The sequence below is a fragment of the Colias philodice genome, chromosome 13 (genome assembly GCF_061535455.1).
Source record: "Colias philodice isolate Cphi_HAF_F1 chromosome 13, ilColPhil1 Martin Lab GWU primary, whole genome shotgun sequence".
Classification (NCBI taxonomy): Eukaryota; Metazoa; Arthropoda; class Insecta; order Lepidoptera; family Pieridae; genus Colias; species Colias philodice.
Window position 1 is genome coordinate 1,915,384 of NC_143098.1, and position 24,397 is coordinate 1,939,780.

Consider the following 24,397-nt stretch of genomic DNA (forward strand, 5'->3'; position numbering starts at 1 on the left):
AGTTGGGGATTAACAAAAACTGATAAATTATATCTACGGACGGTAGTTAGTATTGTGAGATATTGATTTCATAAACATAGTTATACCAATACATTCTTATAAGCATTATTTTTAGGTATAATTATGTATCTTATAGAAAATCGTGTTCCAGTAACGATTATATTTATTTATTTATTTTACTCTTTAATACAACTAAACAGACTGGTACATACTAAAGTATACAAAAATAAAGGCAAGGAGCAGTTTAGTGTATTAGGCGGCCTTATCACTTAGTAGTAATTTCTTCCAGGCAACCAGGGCAGGTAATCAGCTCAATTAAGTTCTAGAGGTAGGTCGAGAGAAAAAAGAAAGAAAAAATTATAATAATTATAACTATAGAACGGCTGAAAGTATTATAAATAATTTTTTTCTTTGGATTTGTTTCTGCTTAGATTAAGATAATAACAGCTGTTAAAAATTGCGAACAATTATTGTGCCTATAAATAAAGAGTTGAAGTCTTTTGATTATTGATATTTAATCTATATTGTATGTATTGTAAATTAATCTATATTTAATGTACAATAATTTATTAATTATTACAAGCTTGGTGTAATATAGTTCTAATTTCTTTGATTTCTAATATCAATATAACATTGTTCGGTTGCAAATTTAATTATTACATATAGGACAAGTTAATATTGTCATATCTTCAAACCCACATTGCTTGGCTTTCAATTAAAGATTAATATCAAGTAACTCAATTGATATATTATTTGCGAATCCTTAGTACCATATATTCTATGTATCAAAGATATCCATAAGGCTGCGTTTCCACCAGAGATGAGCGAGGTTGCGTAGCGAGGCTCAACGGTGCTAGCTTTTTTCGCATACAAAACAAGCTAGACATGTGTGCGAGGCATGTAAGCGAGGAATGTGTGCGAGGAATGCGTGCGAGGTATTTATATTAGTTTAATTTTGAGCAATAGAAGACATGTCACAGCTTCGCAACACATTCGCACGACACACTTTCCTTGCACAGCTTTGATGGAAAAGCACCCTAAGAGTGAAATTTGGCTATTCACAAACGAGTCTGTTTCTAACTATTGTGAATACCCAATTAGCTTCTAACGAAGTTTGAGTTGATTCGGCCCAATTCAGTTCTGCTTTCATATTGCGATGTTTTTGATTGTAAATACAGAATTTTCGGTACAAATGATTGACTGAATAGGGTTGTTATATTTTAAATGAAATAGATGATTATAATATAAGAGTATTTTATATTTTTAGAGATTACCTTTTATTATGCATGTCTCAAATAACTAAAAAAAAAGGTGATAAATATGTATTTGATAATGTCTAAAAGGTAATCCGAGTTACTAATTACAGTGTCACAAATGTTTGAAACAATCACAATATTTATGGAGTGAAATACACACAAGAAACTGTAACTTATATCCCAGGAATAACAAAAAAACGTCTCAGGAAAAAATCATGAATAAAAGTATTCAACTTATAATAGTAATCCCTACTAATATTATAAATGCGAAAGTAACTCAGCTGTCTGTCTGTTACGTTTTCCCGCTTAAACCTCTCGAACGATTTTGATGAAATTTGGCACAGACAATCTTTAGACCCTGAGAAAGAACGTAGGCTACCTTTTATCAAAACACCACGCGGGCGAAGCCGCGGGCGGAAGCTAGTTAAATATAAAAGGAAATTTAAACACTAGCATCCTTTAATAAGAACGATAGTTCTGCTTTGAAAATGTTAAGAAAATAGCAATATTCGCCAAGATAAAAATTTTAGCTTGCATACAAAAAATCTTAAGCTTATCCAGTATGGGTTTACTTTCAACAAGAATAAATCAATCTTGCCGACACATTTTAAAACAATGTCAGTAAAAACGTAATAAAACAGAGTTTCTTTGTTGAGATTTTCTTTGATCTTAATAAAGTTATAGCGGTGCATTCTAAAGAATTGTTAAAAGGAGTAATAAGATTTGAGTGTTTTGTTTCGGCTAACCGTAACTATGTTCGTTTGAAACGAGAAAGCAGTTGCAAAAACCCGGCTTGGTAATTTTCTTAAAGTAGCCAGACAACACTAACTGTACAAGTCGTCGAGAGTCGATGTTTTTTAATAAGTTGAGCTTTAATTTTATAGTGTAGTAAGAATAATCTTATATATAAAATTCTCGTGTCACAATGTTAGTCTGCATACTCCTCCGAAACGGGTGGACCGATTCTCATGAAATTTTCTGTGCATATCGGGTAAGTCTGAGAATCGGCCAACATCTATTTTTCATATGTACCACGGGCGAAGCCGGGGCGGACCGCTAGTATTCTATAAAATTTACTTATGTATATACTCCAAGTAATTACTAATTAATGCAGTTCGAAAGTTATAATCATTCCGAGAATTTTCTCTTTACCCTTTATAAATGTTGTCTTGTATTTTAAAAACTTTATCGCAAAGTTTCAAAGCCAAACGAAAGAAAGAGGCCAAACTTGCTACAACAACATACAAGATCTCTTTCGAACTTCTGCTTTTTCTAAAGAAAACCAACTAAATCGATCCAAATAGCGTTGATAGTATGAGAAACTAGTTTTCCACCCGCGGCTTCGCCCGCATTTTCAAAGAAATAACCCGCATAGTTCCCGGTCCAGTGGGATTTCTGGGATAGAACCTACCCTATGTGTTAATGCAAGTTACCATATATACGTATATGTGTGTTGAATTTCATTGCAATCGGTTCAGTAGTATTTGCGTGAAAGAGTAACAAACATACATTCTTCAAGCGTAGAGTGAACAGGTACCTTCTAGGGAAGCGCGTTCCATCTTAGACTACATCTCAGCGATGCGAGATTGTGGTCAAGCGCTTCCCTATTACCAATAAAAAAAAAAACATTCATACATACCCATACACATACATCCACACAAACTTTCGCATTTATAATATTAGTAGGGAGGATAGGATAGGATATATTACTAGAAAAAGTATAAAAGTAGGATTCATACAGAAATCTCTGTATTGATGTCGTTAATAACCATTTGAAATAGTGTCTTTTAAAGGATTGAAAAACTCAAAAGCATCAACATTTCGATCCCGCTATGTGATGACACTCAAATTAGACCGGGAGATACTGACACAAAATTTCAAGTCATTTGTAACAGGATGGCGGTTCTACAGGGGTCTTAGTACGCAATGACAAAAAGAAAAATGATGGTGTGAACGCTGGTACCGGTGGGTTAGTCGCGTGGGCGTTAGTCGAACTCGTCGGAAAAATAGCGAAAGTCAAACGATTTGTAACACAAAAATTTTAGAATTTACCGATAGCCCATAAAAAAGAAGTAGGCGGTAGTGTCATGCCATACTTTTCCGGTATGACTTACAGCCCGCCATACCGACGCGAATGTGTTGATTTAAAAAAAACAATTATTCAACCATTTGTACCAAGCTAACTTTTGCACAGGTAACCATCGTCGTGCAGCCATTTACGAAAATCGCCATGCCATACTTTTCGTGCGATTCCAAATGGTCGCCATACCGCCGAAAATCTGCAAATTTTTTTTATTTCGCCTATCTTTTTGTACCAGTATTGCATTTGGCTTTTTGGAGAGTATTTGATAAAATGTGACCATTATTATATTTGCCATACTTCTAGTAGGGGGAAAAAGTGCTGTCATACTTGAAAAATAAATTTATTATTAATTTATATAAGTGAAGATTTCCAACACCTAGATCTTTGAAATTTTGTATTTATATTCGTTGATCCTCAAACTTACAGGAAAAATAAGTGCCATACTGTTACAAATCGTTTGACTTTCGCTATTTTCCGACGAGTTCGACTAACGCCCACGCGACTAAGCCGCCAGTACCAGCGTTCACACCATCATTTTTCTTTTTGTCATTGCGTACTAAGAACCCTGTAGAACCGCCATCCTGTTACAAATGACTCGAAATTTTGTGTCAGTATCTCCCGGTCTAAATGCTTTACGAAGGAATCCAATTTTCATTGGATGTATTTTTTATTCCAGTCCAAAATCGAGTTACAAATGGATCCGACATATTGGCAATTAAGGTACATTTGAAAATAACAGTGTTGGGAATCAATAAAGGTATATTTTATGTAAGTATTGTTTTTATACGTCAAGCTGTATGACGTCATCAATATAATATTATGGCATGTTTATAAACAGGTGCCTTATACATTTTAAATCTATATATATAAAAATGAAACCCGTTTCGCGTTGTTACGGCATCACGTGTGAACGGGTGGACCGATTTCGATAATTCTTTTTTTATTATACCTACTCCTTGAAGTACGAGGATGGTTCTTTATGTAGAGAAAACGTAAATATGTACGTAAACGTGTATATATGTTACCGGCCAAACCCGATTTCAGGACAAACTAGTTTAGCCTAGGCTAAACTAGTTCGAGTCGAGACGAAGAAAAATGTCTCGGTCTGGCAGGACACAGAAGGCTGATCAGTGATCACCTACTTGTCCCTAAAGGAAATGGATCAGTGAAACAGATGTATGCAAAATGCATCTGCCCTTTACTCCACTAGGGGACACGGGACTTCACTTTTTATATTGCAATGTCGAAATACAGAGTTACCTAATACAAAAACGTTGCAATCAAAGTCAACATAAAGTCGTTATGAAAATAAAGAAAATAAATAATTTTCGGGTTGGAAACATTTGCTGAATAGAGTTAGCAGTTCAGTGAAATAATTCAATAAAATATGATTCTCGTTATAAAAGTGCTGAAGTTTTTCATTTGACTTTTAATTAACACTCGCTGCGTTGTATAAGTGAGTCGTTAATGCAAGTAATACTTCTATAGAATGGAAGCCATAATGATGCCAATTATATTATAAACTAGGTATGCCCGCGACTTCGTTCGCGTAGGAGTTCAGGGATTAGAAGAAATTTATACGTTTCCTTGTACCTTACACTTTAAAATAAGGACGTCTGCTGGTTTCAAACCAAGTTATGCATCTCTTAACTTAACTTTTATATTTTTAACCAGATATTTAAATTCTTAACACGTTGAATAATTATTTAGGAGACGGTTTCTTCTTTTTACAAATGAGTAATAATATTTGAAATGGAAACTTAATAGAATATTTTAGGAGACAAAAATATACACGTTAAACTGAAAATACCATTGTCCACTGTAGGTCGGAATTAAATATTTCTTTCCATCTATTTTGTGAAATAAAGGCGCTATAAATTTTTAACGCTATAGGCAAGTCGTGGAGAAATAGTGATTTGACCAGCACTACACAATCCAAGCCAAATTTTGCAAGTATTAAACATTCCCAAGTCTATACTGCCTAAAATGACATAAAAATATATTATACCTACCGCGTCTCTTGTGTACAAAACCGGACCGTTACGGCTCACAAAAAGTATTATATTAGCTAGATTTGTGATCAAATCCGCCATATTACTGCCCTAAGACTTTGATAAAAGAGTTATTTAGATAACACACCCTTTGACCTTTCGCATAAAAGGCATGATGAGCCTTTGTAAGATAACGGCCAATTTTATTTACCTCGGTTATTTTTGGACGCGTTTAAGATGAATGTTTCTCGGAAATTTTAGGATACGTTTTTAAATAATTATAGTAATATAATTTACGTACGTACGTAATTTAAGTTATTTAAATTACGGATAGATATTATGATATTATGATGAAAAGCCTTGAAAATAGCATTTTAGTTTAATAAAATCGGGCTTAGAAACAACATAATTTTTAATATTGCGCTTTGTTATATGTATGTGTATGTTATCAAAGTATTCATGTTTGCAGATCAAAGAAGAAGAAGAAGGAAGTCATGATGGAAAACTGATTCGAAAGCGAAGTGTGTTTTATAACGATTAAGTTTTTTTTTGTAGTCTTAAGAAAATATCAAGTGCTAAGTAATGTCATTTCCACTTTATTGAGTTGTATCATTACAAAATACATAAAGTGATGAAGCCGTACAAAATATATGGAACATTTTCCTCTGTACACTGTTATTAATTAATAATTTAAAGCTTGACCTTTGGCACGAATGCTGTAATTGGTACAAGAACAATATTAAATTCATAAGCTCTGTGAATTGGCACAGTGTAAAAAAGCCTTGTAGACTATACTTTAGTTGGCAGTTAATTTAAACTGAACGTAACAGTTATTTTTTCTATTGAGTAAATAAAATTTTTATGTTATATTGTGTTTTCCAGTTAGCTTGTGCGATATTTTTGTACGGGAGTAAGTATTCTCGAGGAAATTGTTTCGCTGGACTTTTGTTTGATATAATTGGGTAAAATTATTATAAGATATGATATAAAAATCGATTAAAGCACCAACAACTGTGAAATGCATTCAAACAAGTCCCATCGGTGGTTTAATTATTGCCGAATCATTAAGCTCTTGCTCTATAAAGTTTTATTTATGTTTAATAAACATAACGTAATACTCTACAGGAACAAAAAATCAACTTCCTTAATAAAGAGCTACAAGTCGTACTTTACTACCTCAAAAAGCTTTTACGCTTTCGCTCATGACTTATAACTAAAGCAATGTCCAAGGAAACTATAAAACGACAAATGGAGCTCAACCCAGAGTCCATTGTGGCAAGTTACAGATGTTAGTTAACATTAATTAAACAATACACACTACTCAATTACCTCAAGAAATTTTTTGGCTGTAACAACACCGCTCCCGCTTGTCACTTATAACTAAAGCAATGTCCAAGGAAGCTATAAAGCGACAAATGGAACTCAACCCAGAGTCCATTGTGGCAAGTTACAGATGCTAGTTAACATTAATTAAACAATACACACTACTCTATTACCTCAAGAAACTTTTTGGCTGTAACAACACCGCTCCCGCTTGTCACTTATAACTAAAGCAATGTCAAGGAAACTTTACAATACGCTTTCGCTCATGACTTGGAACTAAAACAATGTCCAAAGAAAGCACAAAGACGACACAAATGGAGCTCAACCCACAGTCCATTGTGGCAAGTTACAGATGTTAGTTAACATTAATTGAACAATACACTGCATCATACTCTATTACCTCAAGAAACTATTTGGCCGTTATAAAATCGCTCTCGCTCATGACTTGGGACTAAAACAATGTCCAAGGAAAGCACAAAGACGACACAAATGGAGCTCAACCCACAGTCCATTGTGGCAAGTTACAGATGTTAGTTAACATTAATTAAATGATGTTCTTTTGCTCTTTATTTTGTGGTGTAATGTCTTCGAATGGCTACGGAACTGATGATCAAAACACCTTGCTGAATTAAGGAAATTTACGACTGTAAAACTCTGGGTTTGTTTGTGTTTGTGATCTTTTGGGTTTGTTTTGGTATACTTATGTGCATATGTATCCTGCGTGAAACATGTACAGTTAAAATATTAAAAATTGTCCTAATTGTTATTTTAATAATTTATTATCAACCTTTCGATTGTTGGTGTCCCAGCAGAGAGCTGATCATTTCGAAAATAAAGATATTGCATAATACAAGAATATTCAATTATAAGTATTAAAAGCACTCACTTTCTTGATCCTGTTCCTTTTTTGTGAAGTCGGCCTACAATGGGTGCCACTTATCATAATGTCTGGTAATCTCGCCTCTAATTAACTGTTTTTGTTGTTTTGTGACTTGATAAGAAAGAAAGAAATTATTCCATCAAATATAATTTTTATTCTTAATTTCATAGCTACTTTGAATAAAAAAAAATATATATTTTAGAATAGTGCCATAGATAGAAAACTCATTTTGAATTTGAAATGTTCAATTAAAATAAAAAAAAACTAAAAAAACTGACCGATCAGTATCTATAAGGTGGCAATAAAAAAATATAACAATCTTTTATTAAAAATGAATCGATAAATGTGTTGGTAAGCGCAAAACTTGAGAACGGCTGAACCGATTTCGTTAATTATTTATTTATAATAATCCTTGAAGTACGAGGATGGTTCTTATGGAGAGAAAATGTAAACATATACCACGGGCAAAGCCGAGACGGACTAGTAGATAATGAAAAACTCAATTTTTTAACTGTTTTCTAAGAATAATACCCTCAAAGTCGAAATGGCAATTGAGTATCTTTTCTATCATTAACCACTAAATAATTCAAGTTGATATCACGTAGATACAGAACGGCAAATGATTTTTCGTTATTACGATATGAATAAGTGATGAAAACTTCGAGGGCCACGAATATTATACGAACTAATCAGCAGGTGCAAACAGTTGTGGATTTTATTGATTCTAATTCTGAATAATATTATTGAAAGGGAGAAACCTTTCAGCTTTATCGAGATATATTAAAAAGAGTGAATGTGTCGTTAACTCGAACAAAAAGAGAATATAGGAAAAGCAAATATATTAAAAAAATACCGAAAGACAATTAATTATTAAAACATTAAATATTTCCGTTTTATTTTTTCTGTCTATTGTGTTACAATATACTATGTATTCATGTAAAATATATAAACAATATCTAATTTATGAACCTAATTAGAAATTCGTAAGTCAAATTGTGTAAGAAGTTTAAAAGACATAGTATAGTAATAGTAAATATATTTTAATTGAAACATGTTATTTAAATTCCTAAACTTTACAGAATTAACTAGAATAAAATCCCGAACTTGTCTAACAAATTTACCTACGTTCGGAAATTCGAGTCCAGTTTTGCATATCCGAACCAACCTTTAATCGTCAAACACGTCGGCTGACTGACAAAAGAATATTCTAGTAACGAAAATAGGCCTTTCTGAACAAAATAACAAATTAAATTTTGTTTTTGTGATACAAGATTGCTGAAAAGGTACTACATACAAAGGTTAAGAATGTTTGGGATAAGTACATAAATTATATTTAATTCATCGAAATAGGATTTATAAATAAAATTATTTTACTTGTTTAAGTTTGAAATTGTCTAGTACGTATTTTTTAATTTATATCTATTCTAATAGACCTATTCGTTTTATAATATAATGGTAATTTCAATCAGTAGCATATTATATTCTATTTTTTAAATAAGATGCCGCTTAATATTGAATTCGTAAATATGTAGAGATAAACTACGATAACATGGCGCGCCCCTCCAAATTACTGTTTCAATGTGTGTAGTGACATCCTTACGAAGGAGTTTGTATGTAGTTGTACGTATTCGTCTTTAGTACTTTACGTACAGATTTGTTGGTCAACTAATCATAAGTTGCCGAGCGCCCAAGACAACGCACGTGTCGTTTTCATAGAATACGTCAGTGCAGCTGCAGCGCCATTACTAATAATAATGAGCGATTAGAGCGTGACTAGTCGAGCAACAAATCCGTGGATTTGTTTTTGTTTGACGGCCGTCTCATTACGCACACATGCGTTGTGAATCTTGGTGGTGCATTGTAAATACTTTCACAAATACTTTCAAACGTTTTGAATTTTGGAGGGGCGCGCCATGTTATCGTAGTTTATCTCTATCATTTTCTGGGACACAGTAAAGGCAACACAGTAGTGCATTGAGAAGATAGAAACAACTGAAAATACTTAAGTTTTAATAATAATCTTCATTTAGCACAAGGAAGTCATTAATACATAGAGCTCTTGATTTTCAAGCGTACCCAAACTGCCTAGAGTTAAACTATCTCATATTAACTAAGCGAATCGTAGTCAAAGTTAAATTTAATTAAGATTCAAGTTTTTACATAAATTTACTTTAGTTTGGAACTCTGGTTGTTTTAATAGTCGTAAAGTTTTTATAAGTTTCGTTCTCAACTCGTATGTGGGTGAAAGTAATAAGTAATAATATTTCTATCAGATAGTGTATAATAAATCCTACTAATATTATCTATACTATTATATTATATCTATACTAATATTATAAAGCTGAAGAGTTTGTTTGTTTACAATAATAATAATACAATACAAAAAGATTTATTGCAACCAAACAACACAATGATAAGCTTATACATTCTAAGACACCATCAAATAATACATAAAATTACAAAAATAAAATATATGATAACAATCGAATTATAACTGACATTAATTATATCAAACTTGCATTGTAGCTGCAAAAAGGCCCTGGCTCAGCATAATGTTGCAGAGGCAAACTCCACAACGCTGGTAATTCTGCCAGATACCCACATGACTATTGACTAGTTTGCGCCTCTAAGATGGAAGGAGTATGAAATAAGATAAATAATAATAAATAGATATACAATAAATATAAAGGATAAGTTATATATATATATAGGAGACAAGACAATATTTTTGGTCAAGTTTATGGGTAGTATATATCTATGTGTTAACATTGTTTGTTTGTTTGTTTGAACGCGCTAATCACGGGAACTACTGGTCCGATTTGAAAAATTATTTCGGTGTTAGATAGCCCATTTATCGAGGAAGGTTATAGGCTATTATCATCACGCTAAAACCATCAGCAGCGGAGCAATGCGAGTGAAACCGCGGGGAACAGCTAGTGCTTTATATTGGGTGTTTAAAAATATCGTCTATATAATATAGTCTTATAATAATCCTACATAGAATATAAGTTCGAATAGATACACCCACACAACAACAAAAAGTACTAAGTTGGTAAGTTAGTTTTCTTACTTGTTATCTTAGTTTTTTGTATAAAATATCTAAGAATATTCAAATTGAAATTCAAATTTCAAATTCATCACTTAATAGAATATTTTTTGTTATTTTTATTACAATTTTATACCACGAAGAAGCCATAAAATTCTGCAAAAATTATCGTATTATTATAACGTTATCCATATTTACAAGAGCATAGGCTAAAGTGCTATAAATTCAATTTTCAAGCTCTGCCTTTTATACACATATAGCTTTTGTTCATTTGTTTGCTCTTGGAGTTACTTAACTTTTCATAAAATGCAAACGCGCTCGTAAGATTTTTGTGAAACATAAGCGGAATTTGGTTATTGTTTTAAAATGCATTGTGAGTGCCATTTTTAGTCTGTGAGAGGAATGTAGCATAAGATTTTTAGATAGCAAGTGGGTTGAAAGCTTTACATTAAAAGCATACGTAATGTAAGGTTTTTTTTAGTAAATATTTATCTTATCTTATCTTAATATATATGTCGTAGCCATATCGTAGATTTGCTCATTTCATGAAATGGCCAATTTAGTTTGGCCAGATCGTTAAATCGTCAACGTTTCACGATTTGGTCGACGATCTGGCAAAACGTGGATGGCCATTTCACGAAATGTGACCATTTTTGTTTCTTTTTTAAAAAGCGATTCGCTTCTGGCACTCGCCGGCCGCTGCCGCGACACACTCGCTTTGCTCGCTCGGCTCGTGCGTTGTTTATTAAAGTCTAACCTAACCTAACCTAACTGTTTTCTATTGAAAAAACCATTCGCTTCTGGTATTCGCCGGCGCTACCGCGGCACTAACTTAAATGACAATAAACAAGTTCTTATAATATTCTGAATTTTTTAATGTTTTATGGACTCTCTAAGATATTTTATACGATCTGGCCAAATGTCGATGACCAAATCGTGAAACGTTGACGATTTAACGATCTGATCAAACTATGTTGGCCATTTCATGAAATGAGCAAATCTACGATTTGGCCACGACATATATATAAATCTCGTGTACTACTACACCTAAACCACTTATTCGATTATAATTAAATTCGCACACCATGTGCAGTTCGATCCAACTTGAGAGATAGGATAGTTTAAACATGTAGGTACCACAGGCGAAGCCGGGGCGGACCGCTAGTATATATTTGAACATTAACCATTGATAACGTTTGTCTTGAACAGAAAAGAATGATTAAAACCGGGTTTAAAACTAACCCTGTAGCACGTATAATCCCAACTTATTTTCGTGTTTAAGAAGCAAAAATAAAACAGAAACATTACAAAATTCTACCTTAACATGTGCACATCCAAACAATTAAAATATTATGGAAGAGTGGATTCTTGGTAGTTCCTTAAAATAATTATTTCCAGAAATTTCTTTTGAACGGGTCCTAGGTCCACAAAGACCTTTTCGGAATGGGTTATTTTATGATATATTGTACAATACGTTTTATTATAAAGGATATCCTCTTTAACTCATTCTGAATTCTCGATATATACCTATTTGGTTACGTTTTATTTATTTTTCTTTTAATATAATAACTGCCCCAGTATAATAGTTTCTTACGCCTCCTAGATCTATTGTAACATACTATTTAGTAATCGGTTTTCAGTATTATAAATTAATATTGTTGTGATTTTCTTGACTTCAATGCACTAGAATCTAGATAAAGGTTTAAAAAACCTTCATAATATCAGGGCGCAGTACGCTGATAAAAGATAACCTTTAAATTTTTTCTAGTAATAATTTTTCTTTACCTAGATCTTCTCTATGAAATTGAATTTAAATACCTTCATTCATTTATGCGAGATAAGTATTTCAAAATTTAGGATAACCACAACCAATTATTCCACTACTTTTTGACGTGACAATGTCTTATAATTCGATAGCGCCGGCTGCACGCACGAAAAAACATGACTCATGCGGCGTTACCTCGCTCTGAGGCGTTCCATGTAAGGCTTGAAGTGCAAGCGAGAGCGCGGAACGAGCGACAAAGAAGCACAATCGGACGTTGTCACGTTAAACTATCGTCAGTAAACCGACTTTACAGACAACAGATTTTTTTTCTATAAAACTTTAGTTTCAACCTCCAATCTTGTATGCAATAAAAATACCTCAACGAAAAAAAATTTGATAAGGCGTGGGTAACCAAAATGAGCCAATTGTCAAGACCTATTCCTATTTATTTCCAAATACCCGTTTACGTAAATAAATCCCTCCAAATCACATTTAGCAGACAGCCTGTCAATTCTATTGTACGAGGATGAACTTGATCTTGGAAGTTCGATTATAACCTCACTTTATTTTTGGAAATACGACCTCTAGTAACCTTTGTAACGAGGCCTTGATAGGGCTGTCACGATATATCAATTAGTACATGTTTGCAAACACATGCTGTATATAGTGGTCGATGATTGAATTAATGAAGGAATGAATAAGAAATGTAACCAGCTTATGTTTAGAAAGTATATAGGCGTAATTGAATGTAGTATGCTTGTTATATCGATTGCGCTAAACGCGGTATTATTTTGATTAGGCTATACAATAATAGACGTTAAATTAACAACTGTTTATTTCTGTGCTTTAGATATATACTTATACTTACTACATAAACTTATACTTACATACATAAACACCAAACCACTGTTAAGTTTGATTTTGTAAAGAGACACTTCAATATGATCATATTAGGTATTTAATATTATTTATTATAACTTCTTAAAATATACAGCCAATTTACTTATGGATCTACTGACGATCAGTCGTATCAATTATCTTTCAATTAGTTTACGAACCATATTTCAACAAATAAAGCACAATGTTCTGGTAAAGGCAGATTTTCAACGATTATCACTATTTTATAATAGTTGTGTATAACTAGTTATCCTAAAAGGAATCCGGCTGAATTGTTTGGTCACGAAAATAAAGGATAAGAGTTTCATTTTATGCCCTCTTGAATAGAAAATCTTATAAGATGCTACAGTGCTATAGTTGATGATGATTGTTAATGATGCTATAGGTAGTTGTATAAAAACCTGTATTGTAAATATGGTGAAATGGTTAATTTTTTAGTATAAAAGATATCCATAAATTCGTCTACTGTTCACTCCTCAGTTTTCACGTACTTATTTATGCTTTTTTTTATAATTTTTCAATAATCACCTTATTTTACCTTCAAAAGATATTCCCTGTGACACAATAATACAAACAGAGCATTTAGTAATATAATTTCTTAGCCATATTATGAACTTGGTATCTTTATAGCTTCCAATTTAAAGCCTATACAAAATAAACTTTTTTGCTAACCCTACCGACAAGGTGGTTCTAAAAAGAGATAAAACGTGTATCATATAACATGCGTGTCATCCGTCTCTGTCAGGGACATGACACTCCAATACTGTAGATTACTGCAATAGTTGACAGGGTAAGATGGTGGATCATTCTGGATCATTTGGATCATTGTGGATCATCGGATCAACGTGTAATGTTAATGGGAAACGAGTAAACAATTTGGGGAAATTTTGGATGAACATTTAGTAAAAAGAGGAGTTAGGTTATAAAAGAGGAGTTTCTTGCCGTTTTTCTCTGTTGAAACTGCTTTCCGAACAGGTGATAAATTATTATTTATTTTGACGATTCAAAAGCGTTTCTAAACGAAGTTTAGTTGAAAAAATAAATGATAAAGTTGGAATCTTTTATAAAATTAATAGAAGCATCTATGCTTGACTCAACCTTTCTTGCTGCAAGACAAAGTTCAAATGCTCAGAAAATATCACAAAAAGATATCGAAGTTTCAAAATTAATTTCAAATTAAAAGTTATAAAAGTGATTAGTTTTCTCTAGGTTTCTTTTTTTATATCAAAATAACAAAAACTATATTAACGTACCTAATAAATAAATATTTTAACTTCAGAACTAATAATCTAACTTATCATCCAATCCAATATTAAAATTTTATATCATACAAATTGTATTCAAAAGTATAAATATAATTCGTCAACGTCACAGGGCAAACTTATTACTTAACTAGATTTCCGCCCGCGGCTTCGCCCGCGTTTGCAAAGGAAAACCCGCATAGTTCCCGTTCCCGTGGGATTTCCGGGATAAAAACTATCCTATGTGTTAATCCAAGTTACCCTCTATATGTGTGCTAAATTTCATTGTAATCGGTTCAGTAGTTTTTACGTGAAAGAGTAACAAACATCCATACATCAATACATCCATACATCCTTACAAACTTTCGCCTTTATAATATATATTAGATATTAGATATTAGATTAGATATAAACCCTTTACAATGTCCCCTAATAGACTCAAGGGACAGTAAATATTTATTCGTACTTCAATATTGAGTTTCAAAGGACGGAAGGTTTAAGATTTACTCTCACTTTGAATGCAGAGTTGTCGCCAATTATAATATTTGGATAGGCTAAACAAAATCGTTATAAACAAATGATGGAAATAATCTCTTTCTGTACAATATCTTAAAAAGCTTTTTAAATAAACTACAGATTATAACTATGGTAGTAGTTTTAGGGCCGATTTTTCAATCCATGGTTAAAACTTATCCGCCCAATAAAGTATTACACGATAATATTAAAATGTCACCCTAAACTGTCGAAGAAGGGCAAAGAATTTTTGAAATGGTAGTGTAATACGTTTTTCGACGAAGTATTAACCAAGGATTGAAAATTTTGCACACTCCTTTAAAAGAATTAGGTAAGAGATATTAATTATTCGATATTAATGTCTAATTTTGATTTATATAATTCTGGATATGCCGAGTTGCTTTCTTACTAATATTAATAAATTGATAGAAGCAAAATATTTACTCATATTTTATTGCATTTCCTGTTACCGTCTTCGGAAATTTTATGTCCCAATAAAAGGCCATCTTAGTTGTAATAACAGGCTGATAAATATGTTTTATTGGCGATCGCAACTTATAAGTGGATACCGTTGCATTACAATATGTAATCAGAACTAATGTAATAAATTGGAAATATTTTATTGTTCTGATCTTTCAGAGAGTTTTCGAAATTCTCGTGTCATAAATCATAATGTTAGTTACCATACTCTTTCAAAACGGCTGGACTGATTCTCGTGAAATTTTCTGTGCCTATTGGGTAGATTTAGGATCAGCCAACATCTTTTTTTCATACTCTTAATATGTAGAACAACGTTTGCCGGGACAGCTTTTTTTTTTACAGTACAATAGGGGAGCGCTTGGCCACGATCTCGCCTGATGGTAAGCTGAGATGTGGCCTAAGATGGAGCGCGCTGCCCTAGAATGTACCTGTTCACTCTCTTCTTGAAGACCTCCATATTATAATTAGAATATTTTGAAGGCATATTCTCTGACAAATGGCTTATGACGTTGTATGGAAAGACTGTGTTAAGTTTACTTTACCATGAATATGCTTCGCTGTTATGTATCAAGGGTAATTTCTGTGCTCATAGCATTTGCAAGCGATTCTAAGTGTCTAATATATATTTGGTTCATTTATCTATTTGTCTATGTCTGTTCATCATCATCATCAGCTCATATAAGTTCCCACTGATGGCACACGGGCCTCCTATGAGGATACACGCCATAATCCACCACGCTGGCCAAGTGCGGGTTGGCGGATAATGTCTGTTTTCTTCTATAATAATATAGATAAGCCTTGATGAAGACAATATAATCACTGATCGATTCCCAACCAAGGATGCACGCGAGGTATAAATACCACAGAGGTCAGACCAGTCATCTGTGCTGTGACCTTATGGACCTGTGGACATTATGCACGATTATAAGATGGAAGGGTCACTTGGCCCTTGGGTCCGTGGTTGAATGAATAATAAGTACAAACTAAGTAAGTAATATTAATGAATAATAAGTACAAACTAAGTAAGTAATATTAAAGCAGAAATTGGTTTGATTAGTAAAGGAAATATGTTTTTATTGTAATTGCTGTAAAAATAATATTTTATAGAAAATACGTTAATGCTGTAGAAATATGATGCATGTCGTTATAATATGTTTCATTTCGATTAAATGCCAATAATTACGACAGATCTTAGTTTAGGGCAACTCGCAAAACCAGTGAAATAGCTGAATATATTATGTAAATTGACGCAGTGGTAAAGTAACTGCCTACTGAGGCGACGGTCCCGGGTTCGATCCCCGGTCAGGGCAAATATTTGTGTGATGAACTCAATTATTTGTTCTTTGGTCTGGGTGTTATTATCTATATATGTATTTATAATATTATATTTATCGTCGCCTAGTACCTACCCACAACACAAGCCTTAATTGAGCTTACTGTGGGACTAGGTCGATTTGTGTAATAATGTCCTATAAGTAATATTTATTTAAAAAATTACCACAGAAGTATCTAAGCAGTATGTATACTAATAAATTTCCATAATATGGAGGATTCCGTCATACATCATTTGTTTCTTAGACACAAATTAAGTTAATAATTTAGATAAATCTAAGCTTAAAGTGGACAGCGTCGTATGCCACAACAAGTGAAACTAAATTATATTATTCAAATCGCTTCTGTAATATATTTTGATAACAACCATAGAAAGGTTTAATTTGGAAAGACCCGATGTTATAAAGGCTCACTAAGCCGTTGGGCCTAAAAAATCCATTTAAATTGCTTAAAATATTCGTGTTTTCTTTTAGTTTACTCCGAGTTGGAATAATATGTTTATGAAAATTATTGTACAATGTACATAATATTTAAATTTTAACATTTATGTTTCTTACAGTATTTTTCTGGAAAGGTTTTTAAATATCTACATTTGTTTGTAAATCTTGTCTAAAAGATATTCAAATGTTTTTCTCATCAGAAATGTGATTATTAGATACAGATTTTTAAAACGATTTATTTTGCTACCTATTAATTTGTATTGCATTAATATTGCTAGTCAGAAGTGAAACCTCTTTGGCAAGTATACCAAAATCATCGCCTTACTCCATGACGTGACGGTATTGATATGACGCGACCTTAAAATTTTACTCGGAATGCGCCTAAAGAAGTTTCACATCAAAAAATAATACTCGTTTTTTTTTCATACAAATGTACCCACTCCTTTATGGAACACCTGCATAGGTACGTTGTGCTTTTATTTCGTATAAACGTGTCGTGGGTCACGATTCGTCTAATGGAGGTCGGTGTTAAAATGTAATGTGTACTGACTGTGCGTTTAATTGAATTTCTATATTATTTGGATTTGTAATTTCGATTTCGCGTTTAACTTGGTTTTGGATAACTTTATATGTTAAAGAAAGTAGAATTAGTTATTGGATTACAAATTTTCCTGAAAATAATGTAGGAGGTATGAATTAGGAAGTAATACTAAGTGGATTTCATTTAGAATCGCAACAAAAATAAATCATAAAAAATAAAAAGAGTATGGCCTCTGCCTTATTGTTAAAAATAAATAACAAGTCAATAACCACATCAATAACTAACCAATAAAATATAAACTATCACAAAATGAATAAGATAAAGTTTGCCTAATATTATAGTGATTATTTCAAAAAATAACGCGTGAAAATATTTTTATCCAAAAATTGTAGTCACTATAAAAATGTTACATTTGAGAGAGTATTAAAAAGCGCATCCGACCATTGCGTACGGGTCTGTTGATAAACAAACACGCTTCATGCAAATGACAACACGAAATATTTTAAAATGTGATCATTATTTTACGGTTGGGTGTTTTGATTTATTTTCGCGTTTAATAAAAGAAAAGTTTATAAGCAATTTTATACCTGTTATGCAATATTATTTACACACAATAAATATGTATTTATTTAAAGTACACATACAACTATATTTTATTCAAGCAACAGGAGAATATCATAGCAATAACGCACATCTATTTAAGTTTTATCCCAATGTTTTATATTTTTAAAATAAGTACGAGTATTTATTTATTTATTTATTTTATTGCACGCCTCATAAGCGAAGCGTTGAGGTGGGTACTACTGTCACTTCGCGCAAAACATCTGATTTTTCAAACTTAAAATGTCTTTATGTATCATACATTGCACTTGTAAGATAATACATACACACACATATTAAGAAAAAACACTATTTTTAACGTTCATGATATTTTTGATGTCATTTTTGTTATTTAAACTAGTTAAAAAACAGTTTAAAAAAGTTCTGTCTTGGACGTCCGTGTGTCTGTATGTGCGGATCCTTTTTCTTGTTAACACGATAGCGACCGAAATACTTTACTAATCGAGTCTTTTTTTTTCTCTTACGCTTGAGTATGCTCAGGAATAGAACCCTTTCATTTTTCAGGGTCTGATTCGATGTGGTTTAATTGTTATTAAATAAACAAAAATAATAATTAATAAATATTTATTAAAAAAAATTATGAGGCGTGCACTTTTGGATTTTCCAAATTATTTATTTCTTTAATTCAGGCAACAAATGTAGTTACAGTTAAAGGTCTTAATATAATTTACATATTTATAATGCTATAAAAGTTTGGAAAGGCTCTTTAATGTAAAAACCTTTTTGAACAACTTGTTCATTCGAGAAATAGTCCAGTCAACAACAACTTTTAAAGAGGAAATTAACGGGAGGGCAGCGCAAACACACTGCGAGCGACGTCGGGAATTAACACTAGATGTACTTAGGAAAAGTATTTAGAACTTTTTATATAAATAGCTTGTTATTTAGAAAGTTTTTAATAAAACCGACTGAAAAGATGGTTTAGTAAATAGATCCTACAACATGCTTTGGTCGGATATCGTCCTACTTAAATGAAATAGAATGTGTAAAAAAATATGAAAACAGTTATGAAGGTCTACACAATTCCCGGCTGCTACGTACAAGAATTTGTGCATGCTACGGTAATTTATATGCACATTTTGAATATTACTACAACATATTCTAGAACATGCTCCAACTTATATTTACGAGTGCATTTTGAATGCTTATAGGCTAAATTTGAGCATGCTACGATTTATACGTGCATGGAAAAGCTCGTATGACGTATGTGTATGCTACGAACTTTAATCGCTACGTATGGGCTACGAAATTAAAGCATGCTACGACTAATAGGTCCATCGAAAAGCTCGAATGGCGTACGTGAATGCGCTACCACGTACAAGCTACGAACATCTAATCGCTACGTAGCGTAGTAGGTAAACGCTCTACGACATGTAAATTTGGGTTCACGATATTTATTTACCGTATAAATTCAGTGACAAGCGTTTAATTCGAGCCGACCTCGGCCGTCGTTTTGAATTAATTAAAATTCGCACTTTTCCTGTTTGCGAGGCGTGTGATATTTCGTATTAGTAAGGGACGCTTGAACAACAAAATGTTATGTTATGTCTGTTTGTGACAGGGCTTTAACGATTCGATATTTGATAATTAATTGATTGGGGGAAGTATCGAGTTAGCTACGCTTATGCGTTAATTTACTGTTGTTTCTTTGAGTATTAGGGACCCATTTACTGATATTTGAATGTGCTTTTTGTAAATTTCGATTAAATGGTTGACTTGAATCCTGGAATCACACAACTTATGATGTTTTTATATTTTTCACTGCATTTTTGGAAAACTATACCTAAAATAAATTATAAGATACATTCAGTTCGTACAATATTGAAATAATGTTTATGAAGTTTAATTATGTTTTACTACGAAAAACTTGTATGCATTGTACATGGAAACTAAAATAAGCAAGCCAAATGGTAGCTGGCTCTGAATTTTATTATTTCCTCAAAACTTTATTTTAAACATTAGGTTTACATCGTTCAATCATTTGTCTGAATTGATACGATATAAAGAGAGGTAGACAGAAATTTTGAATAAAAATATTAGAATATAATAAATTACTTGAATAGTATTTCAAATTCAAGATAAATTATTGTTTTATGTTTTAGTGCTTGTATTCTCGAGTGTATATTGAATAAAATTTTATTCAATATTCATATTCTTAATGGTATTTATTATGTGTCTATTGGGAATAGATCGCAGAGAATTGGCAAAAATTATAAAAACTAGAAGCGTTAATGTATATAAAATGAGTAAATAAAATCAGACTTATTGACATAAATGGGGCTATTCTAACTTTGATGACTAAAGTATAAAACCTTATAAAATAAATTTACCTATTTGAAAAGAAACGGAAGTATTGAAGTATTGTTTGAACGTTTTAACGGGCTGTACTAAACGATTCATTTAACAATTAACAGCGAATACGTCATTGCAACATCACCTATTTCAATTATTTTTATAAGTTGTTTGATTTTATAAGTCGGGTAATTGCGTAGACAACGATATGGTATAAATACTTGCTTTAAAGGCGCATCCACCCCAACCGAATACAGTTTTCACAGCTTCTTCTTATCTATCCAAATTTTAAGCAAATGTGAATAGGTAAACATGCTCCATCTTAGGACGCGTTGTCACTTACGATCAGGTGAAACAGCGCCCAAATGTTTGTCTGTTCATGAATACAAAAAAAAACGCATCTTAGCCTGTGTTACAAAATTAAAAAACTTAATGTAAAAATTAAAAAATAAAATATCGAAAATAAAAGCCTACCCGAGCGATACCGGGCCGAACACATGTGTTACTTTTCTTGTCGTCGACAAAGCCGTAGAATTTAGCAACAGAACCGATTGACGTGATTTATTTCATAACATTTAAGGCAATTTATCATTGGGAAAATAAATATATATTCGACGGAAAGCATTCTATTTTATTTACTATTCGAGGAAAACTAAGCAATTCTTAAACTAAATATAACGGGTAACTATATAGTTTTAGCGATATTCCATAAGAAATAGTTTAGAACGTTATCTCATATTAATAATTTTGAAGAAATTTAATTACATCACATTTTCTAGAAGCTTCCAGCGAACTGATAGCGAATTATCTTTCTATACCAGTAAATATTTATACTAAGTTTCACGGCTCAGAGCGCCTGATATGTTTTCTTTAAACCTAATAACTTGCCCAAGTAAAATATCTCAGATAAGGTTAGTGAAGCCTACTTTTAGACGAAGGTCTTATCACTACATAGTATAAAACAAAGTCGCTTTCTCTGTCCCTAAGTCCCTATTTTAAAACTACGCAACGGATTTTGATGCAGTTTTCTTTAAAAAATAGAGTGATTCAAGAGGAAGGTTTTATTATTTTTCCTATATCCCAAGGTTCCATTTCAAATTTTACATTTATTTTAAGTTACATATCGTTTCTGTTAATTCTGTTTTTGTATGCATTGTACAATAAAGTGTTTTCTATTCTATTCTATTTAATCTATATATATGTATATAAAATTCAAAGGTGACTGATATAGTGATCTATCAACGCACAGCCCAAACCACTGGACGTATCGGGCTGAAATTTGGCATGCAGGTAGATGTCATAACGTAGGCGTCCCCTAAAAAAGGATTTTAGAAAATTCATCCCCCAAGGGGATCAAATAGGGGATGAAAGTTTGTACGATTAAAATTTATCTTTTCCACGCAGGCGAAGCTGCGGGCAACAGCTAGTTTATTATATAATTTAGACAAAGCGGGCGATGCCGCGGGCGATAAGCTAGTCTTAGATAAATGTATCGGTTTCTTTGGTTTTGTTTTTCGTTGATTAATTTTGTGGTTGGAGATTTCGAAGCGTTGAAAGCGGCTTCAATTCGGTAATGTATGAGGATTTTTTTCCAAACATTTGCTTTAGTTTCTCTTTTATTGTACTGATGAATTGCGAACATAAAACCTTTTAAAGCTCAACAATTTTCTTTTATTTCTCGCCTTGTATTGATTTTCTAGACACACGTGTAAAGAAAATTCAACCCCTACTTATTTTATAGTCGAGAACATGCTTGCTGTTCTGTTTCGAAAAGCATATTATTTTTTCAGTATAATTTGAAGTTATAGCGAATTATCACGACTCGACAAAAAAATTTTCGTTCTTTGTCCTAAAGTTTATACTATTATTTTCCAGTTAGTTATGCACAAAAACGAAAAGAAAATACCTTTTTTCGGTATAAAGTTTGCTTTTGTGATAGTTATAATAATAATACTAATTTTTCAATTTTTTCATAAATTTTAATTGATTTTAATATTTTTAAAAAGACCGCGCGGTGAGAGTGGGATATTAACGTTTACACTGTGCCGCTAGATGGCACCCGAGTGATAAACAACCATCAGGTATTATTTACAAGCCCAGAATAACTTAAAATGTCGTCACGAAAGTGCAAATACCATGCTGATGCATTTTGTTTTATATGTGGTCAATTTATTAAAGTTCGAGACGTGAAATATGAACTAAAGACATCTCACGTTCTCTGTGAAGCCTATGAAGCATATTTTGACTGTCCTGTACGGAATCAAGATAAGCCATGGGCTCCACATGTTGCTTGTAGATATTGTAAAAGGTGTTTGGAAGGAAAGGCAAATTCCAATTACAAATTTTAAGGCCATGGGCTGCAGGATGTCATTAAAAGTACATATGCTGCATGCTCATTTGGATAAATTTAAAAACAATATGGGAGCCTATTCCGAAGAGCAAAGAGAACGTTTCCATCAGGACATCATGAATTTTGTACAACGCTATCAAGGCCAATACAATGAAAACATGATGGGCGACTATATTTGGGGTTTATAGAGAGAAAGTAGCTATGAACATAAAAGAAAAAGTAAAAGTGTGCACTTTTAAGTTATTTTCCACTTCTCTGTAAGCTAATTTGATAGTAAAACTTAATAAAAATAATAAACATTTTTATTTCAATAGTTTTATTTTCAATAAAAAATTAAAATCCGAGATTTTTAAAAATTTCCTTCAATCAGTCTTCTAAGCACAAAAGCAAAGTTTTTCATGCCATATATTTTTTTTCCGTCTAATTACGACCTAAACTACGAAATTTAATGCTTTGCAATCAAAGTCAAATTTCATGGTGACCCGTTGTTATTTATACAGCATGTGGTAATTTTTAAAGGTTATACCGTATAAATTGTAATTTATGCCGATAAACATAATATTTAACTATTCAGTTTTATTTCTAACGAGCTCATATGCGGTTTGTGGCGAACGATTCGGATGTGGTAACATTTTCACACATTCCTATTGTTTTGACTAAAAGTAAAGTTTTGTCTTTATTGTTCATTTACTTAATTTATTAACTAACATAAAAACATAAAATTTATATAACGACCAAGGTACTTTGCTGATCTTTTGCAACTTATTTCTTATGCAAAAAGCTGTATATTTTATTCTAATGTAGAATGTTAGTTTTGAAATCAAATTTGATTAATTAAGCATAAACCTGTCTCCAAGGTACCACTGTCTTAATTATGTACACTCACAAAATACGGCTGTAAATACACATTTATTCACATTAATCCGAATACGAATATCATTCATAAATTTTCTTTAACGATGAGATATTTTTACAGCTATGAACAACTTCTGCAAATAAAATTTTATTTTAAGATCAACGCACATTCTACTTTCTATGAATCCACACGACAATCATCCGACGGCATATACCTACCTACCTATGTCTGAAGTTTTTTTCTTGCTAGATTAATGTGATATACCTATATAAACAATATTTAAAAAAATTATAGACTAAATGACTTAAACAAAAAAATCCTCTTTCAAGTTCAAAATATCTTTCGAATTTCTTATTTTGATTCAAGGGATAAGTAGAAATTTAAATACGAAAATAAGTTTTCGTTGTTAACTAGGTAGGTATATCGTGTTGTGAGTACGTACAAAAAAAAACTAGGTTCGATGATAGTTCTAGGAGTCAGGCAGATTTGA

General features: G+C 32.2%; 1 protein-coding gene across 1 annotated transcript in view; it reads right to left on the bottom strand.

Annotated features, from left to right (window-relative positions):
• The window catches only part of LOC149483207 (5-hydroxytryptamine receptor), a 66,113-nt gene that overhangs the window by 41,102 nt on the left and 614 nt on the right, over positions 1-24,397 (bottom strand). The gene's annotated exons all lie outside the window — the stretch shown is intronic.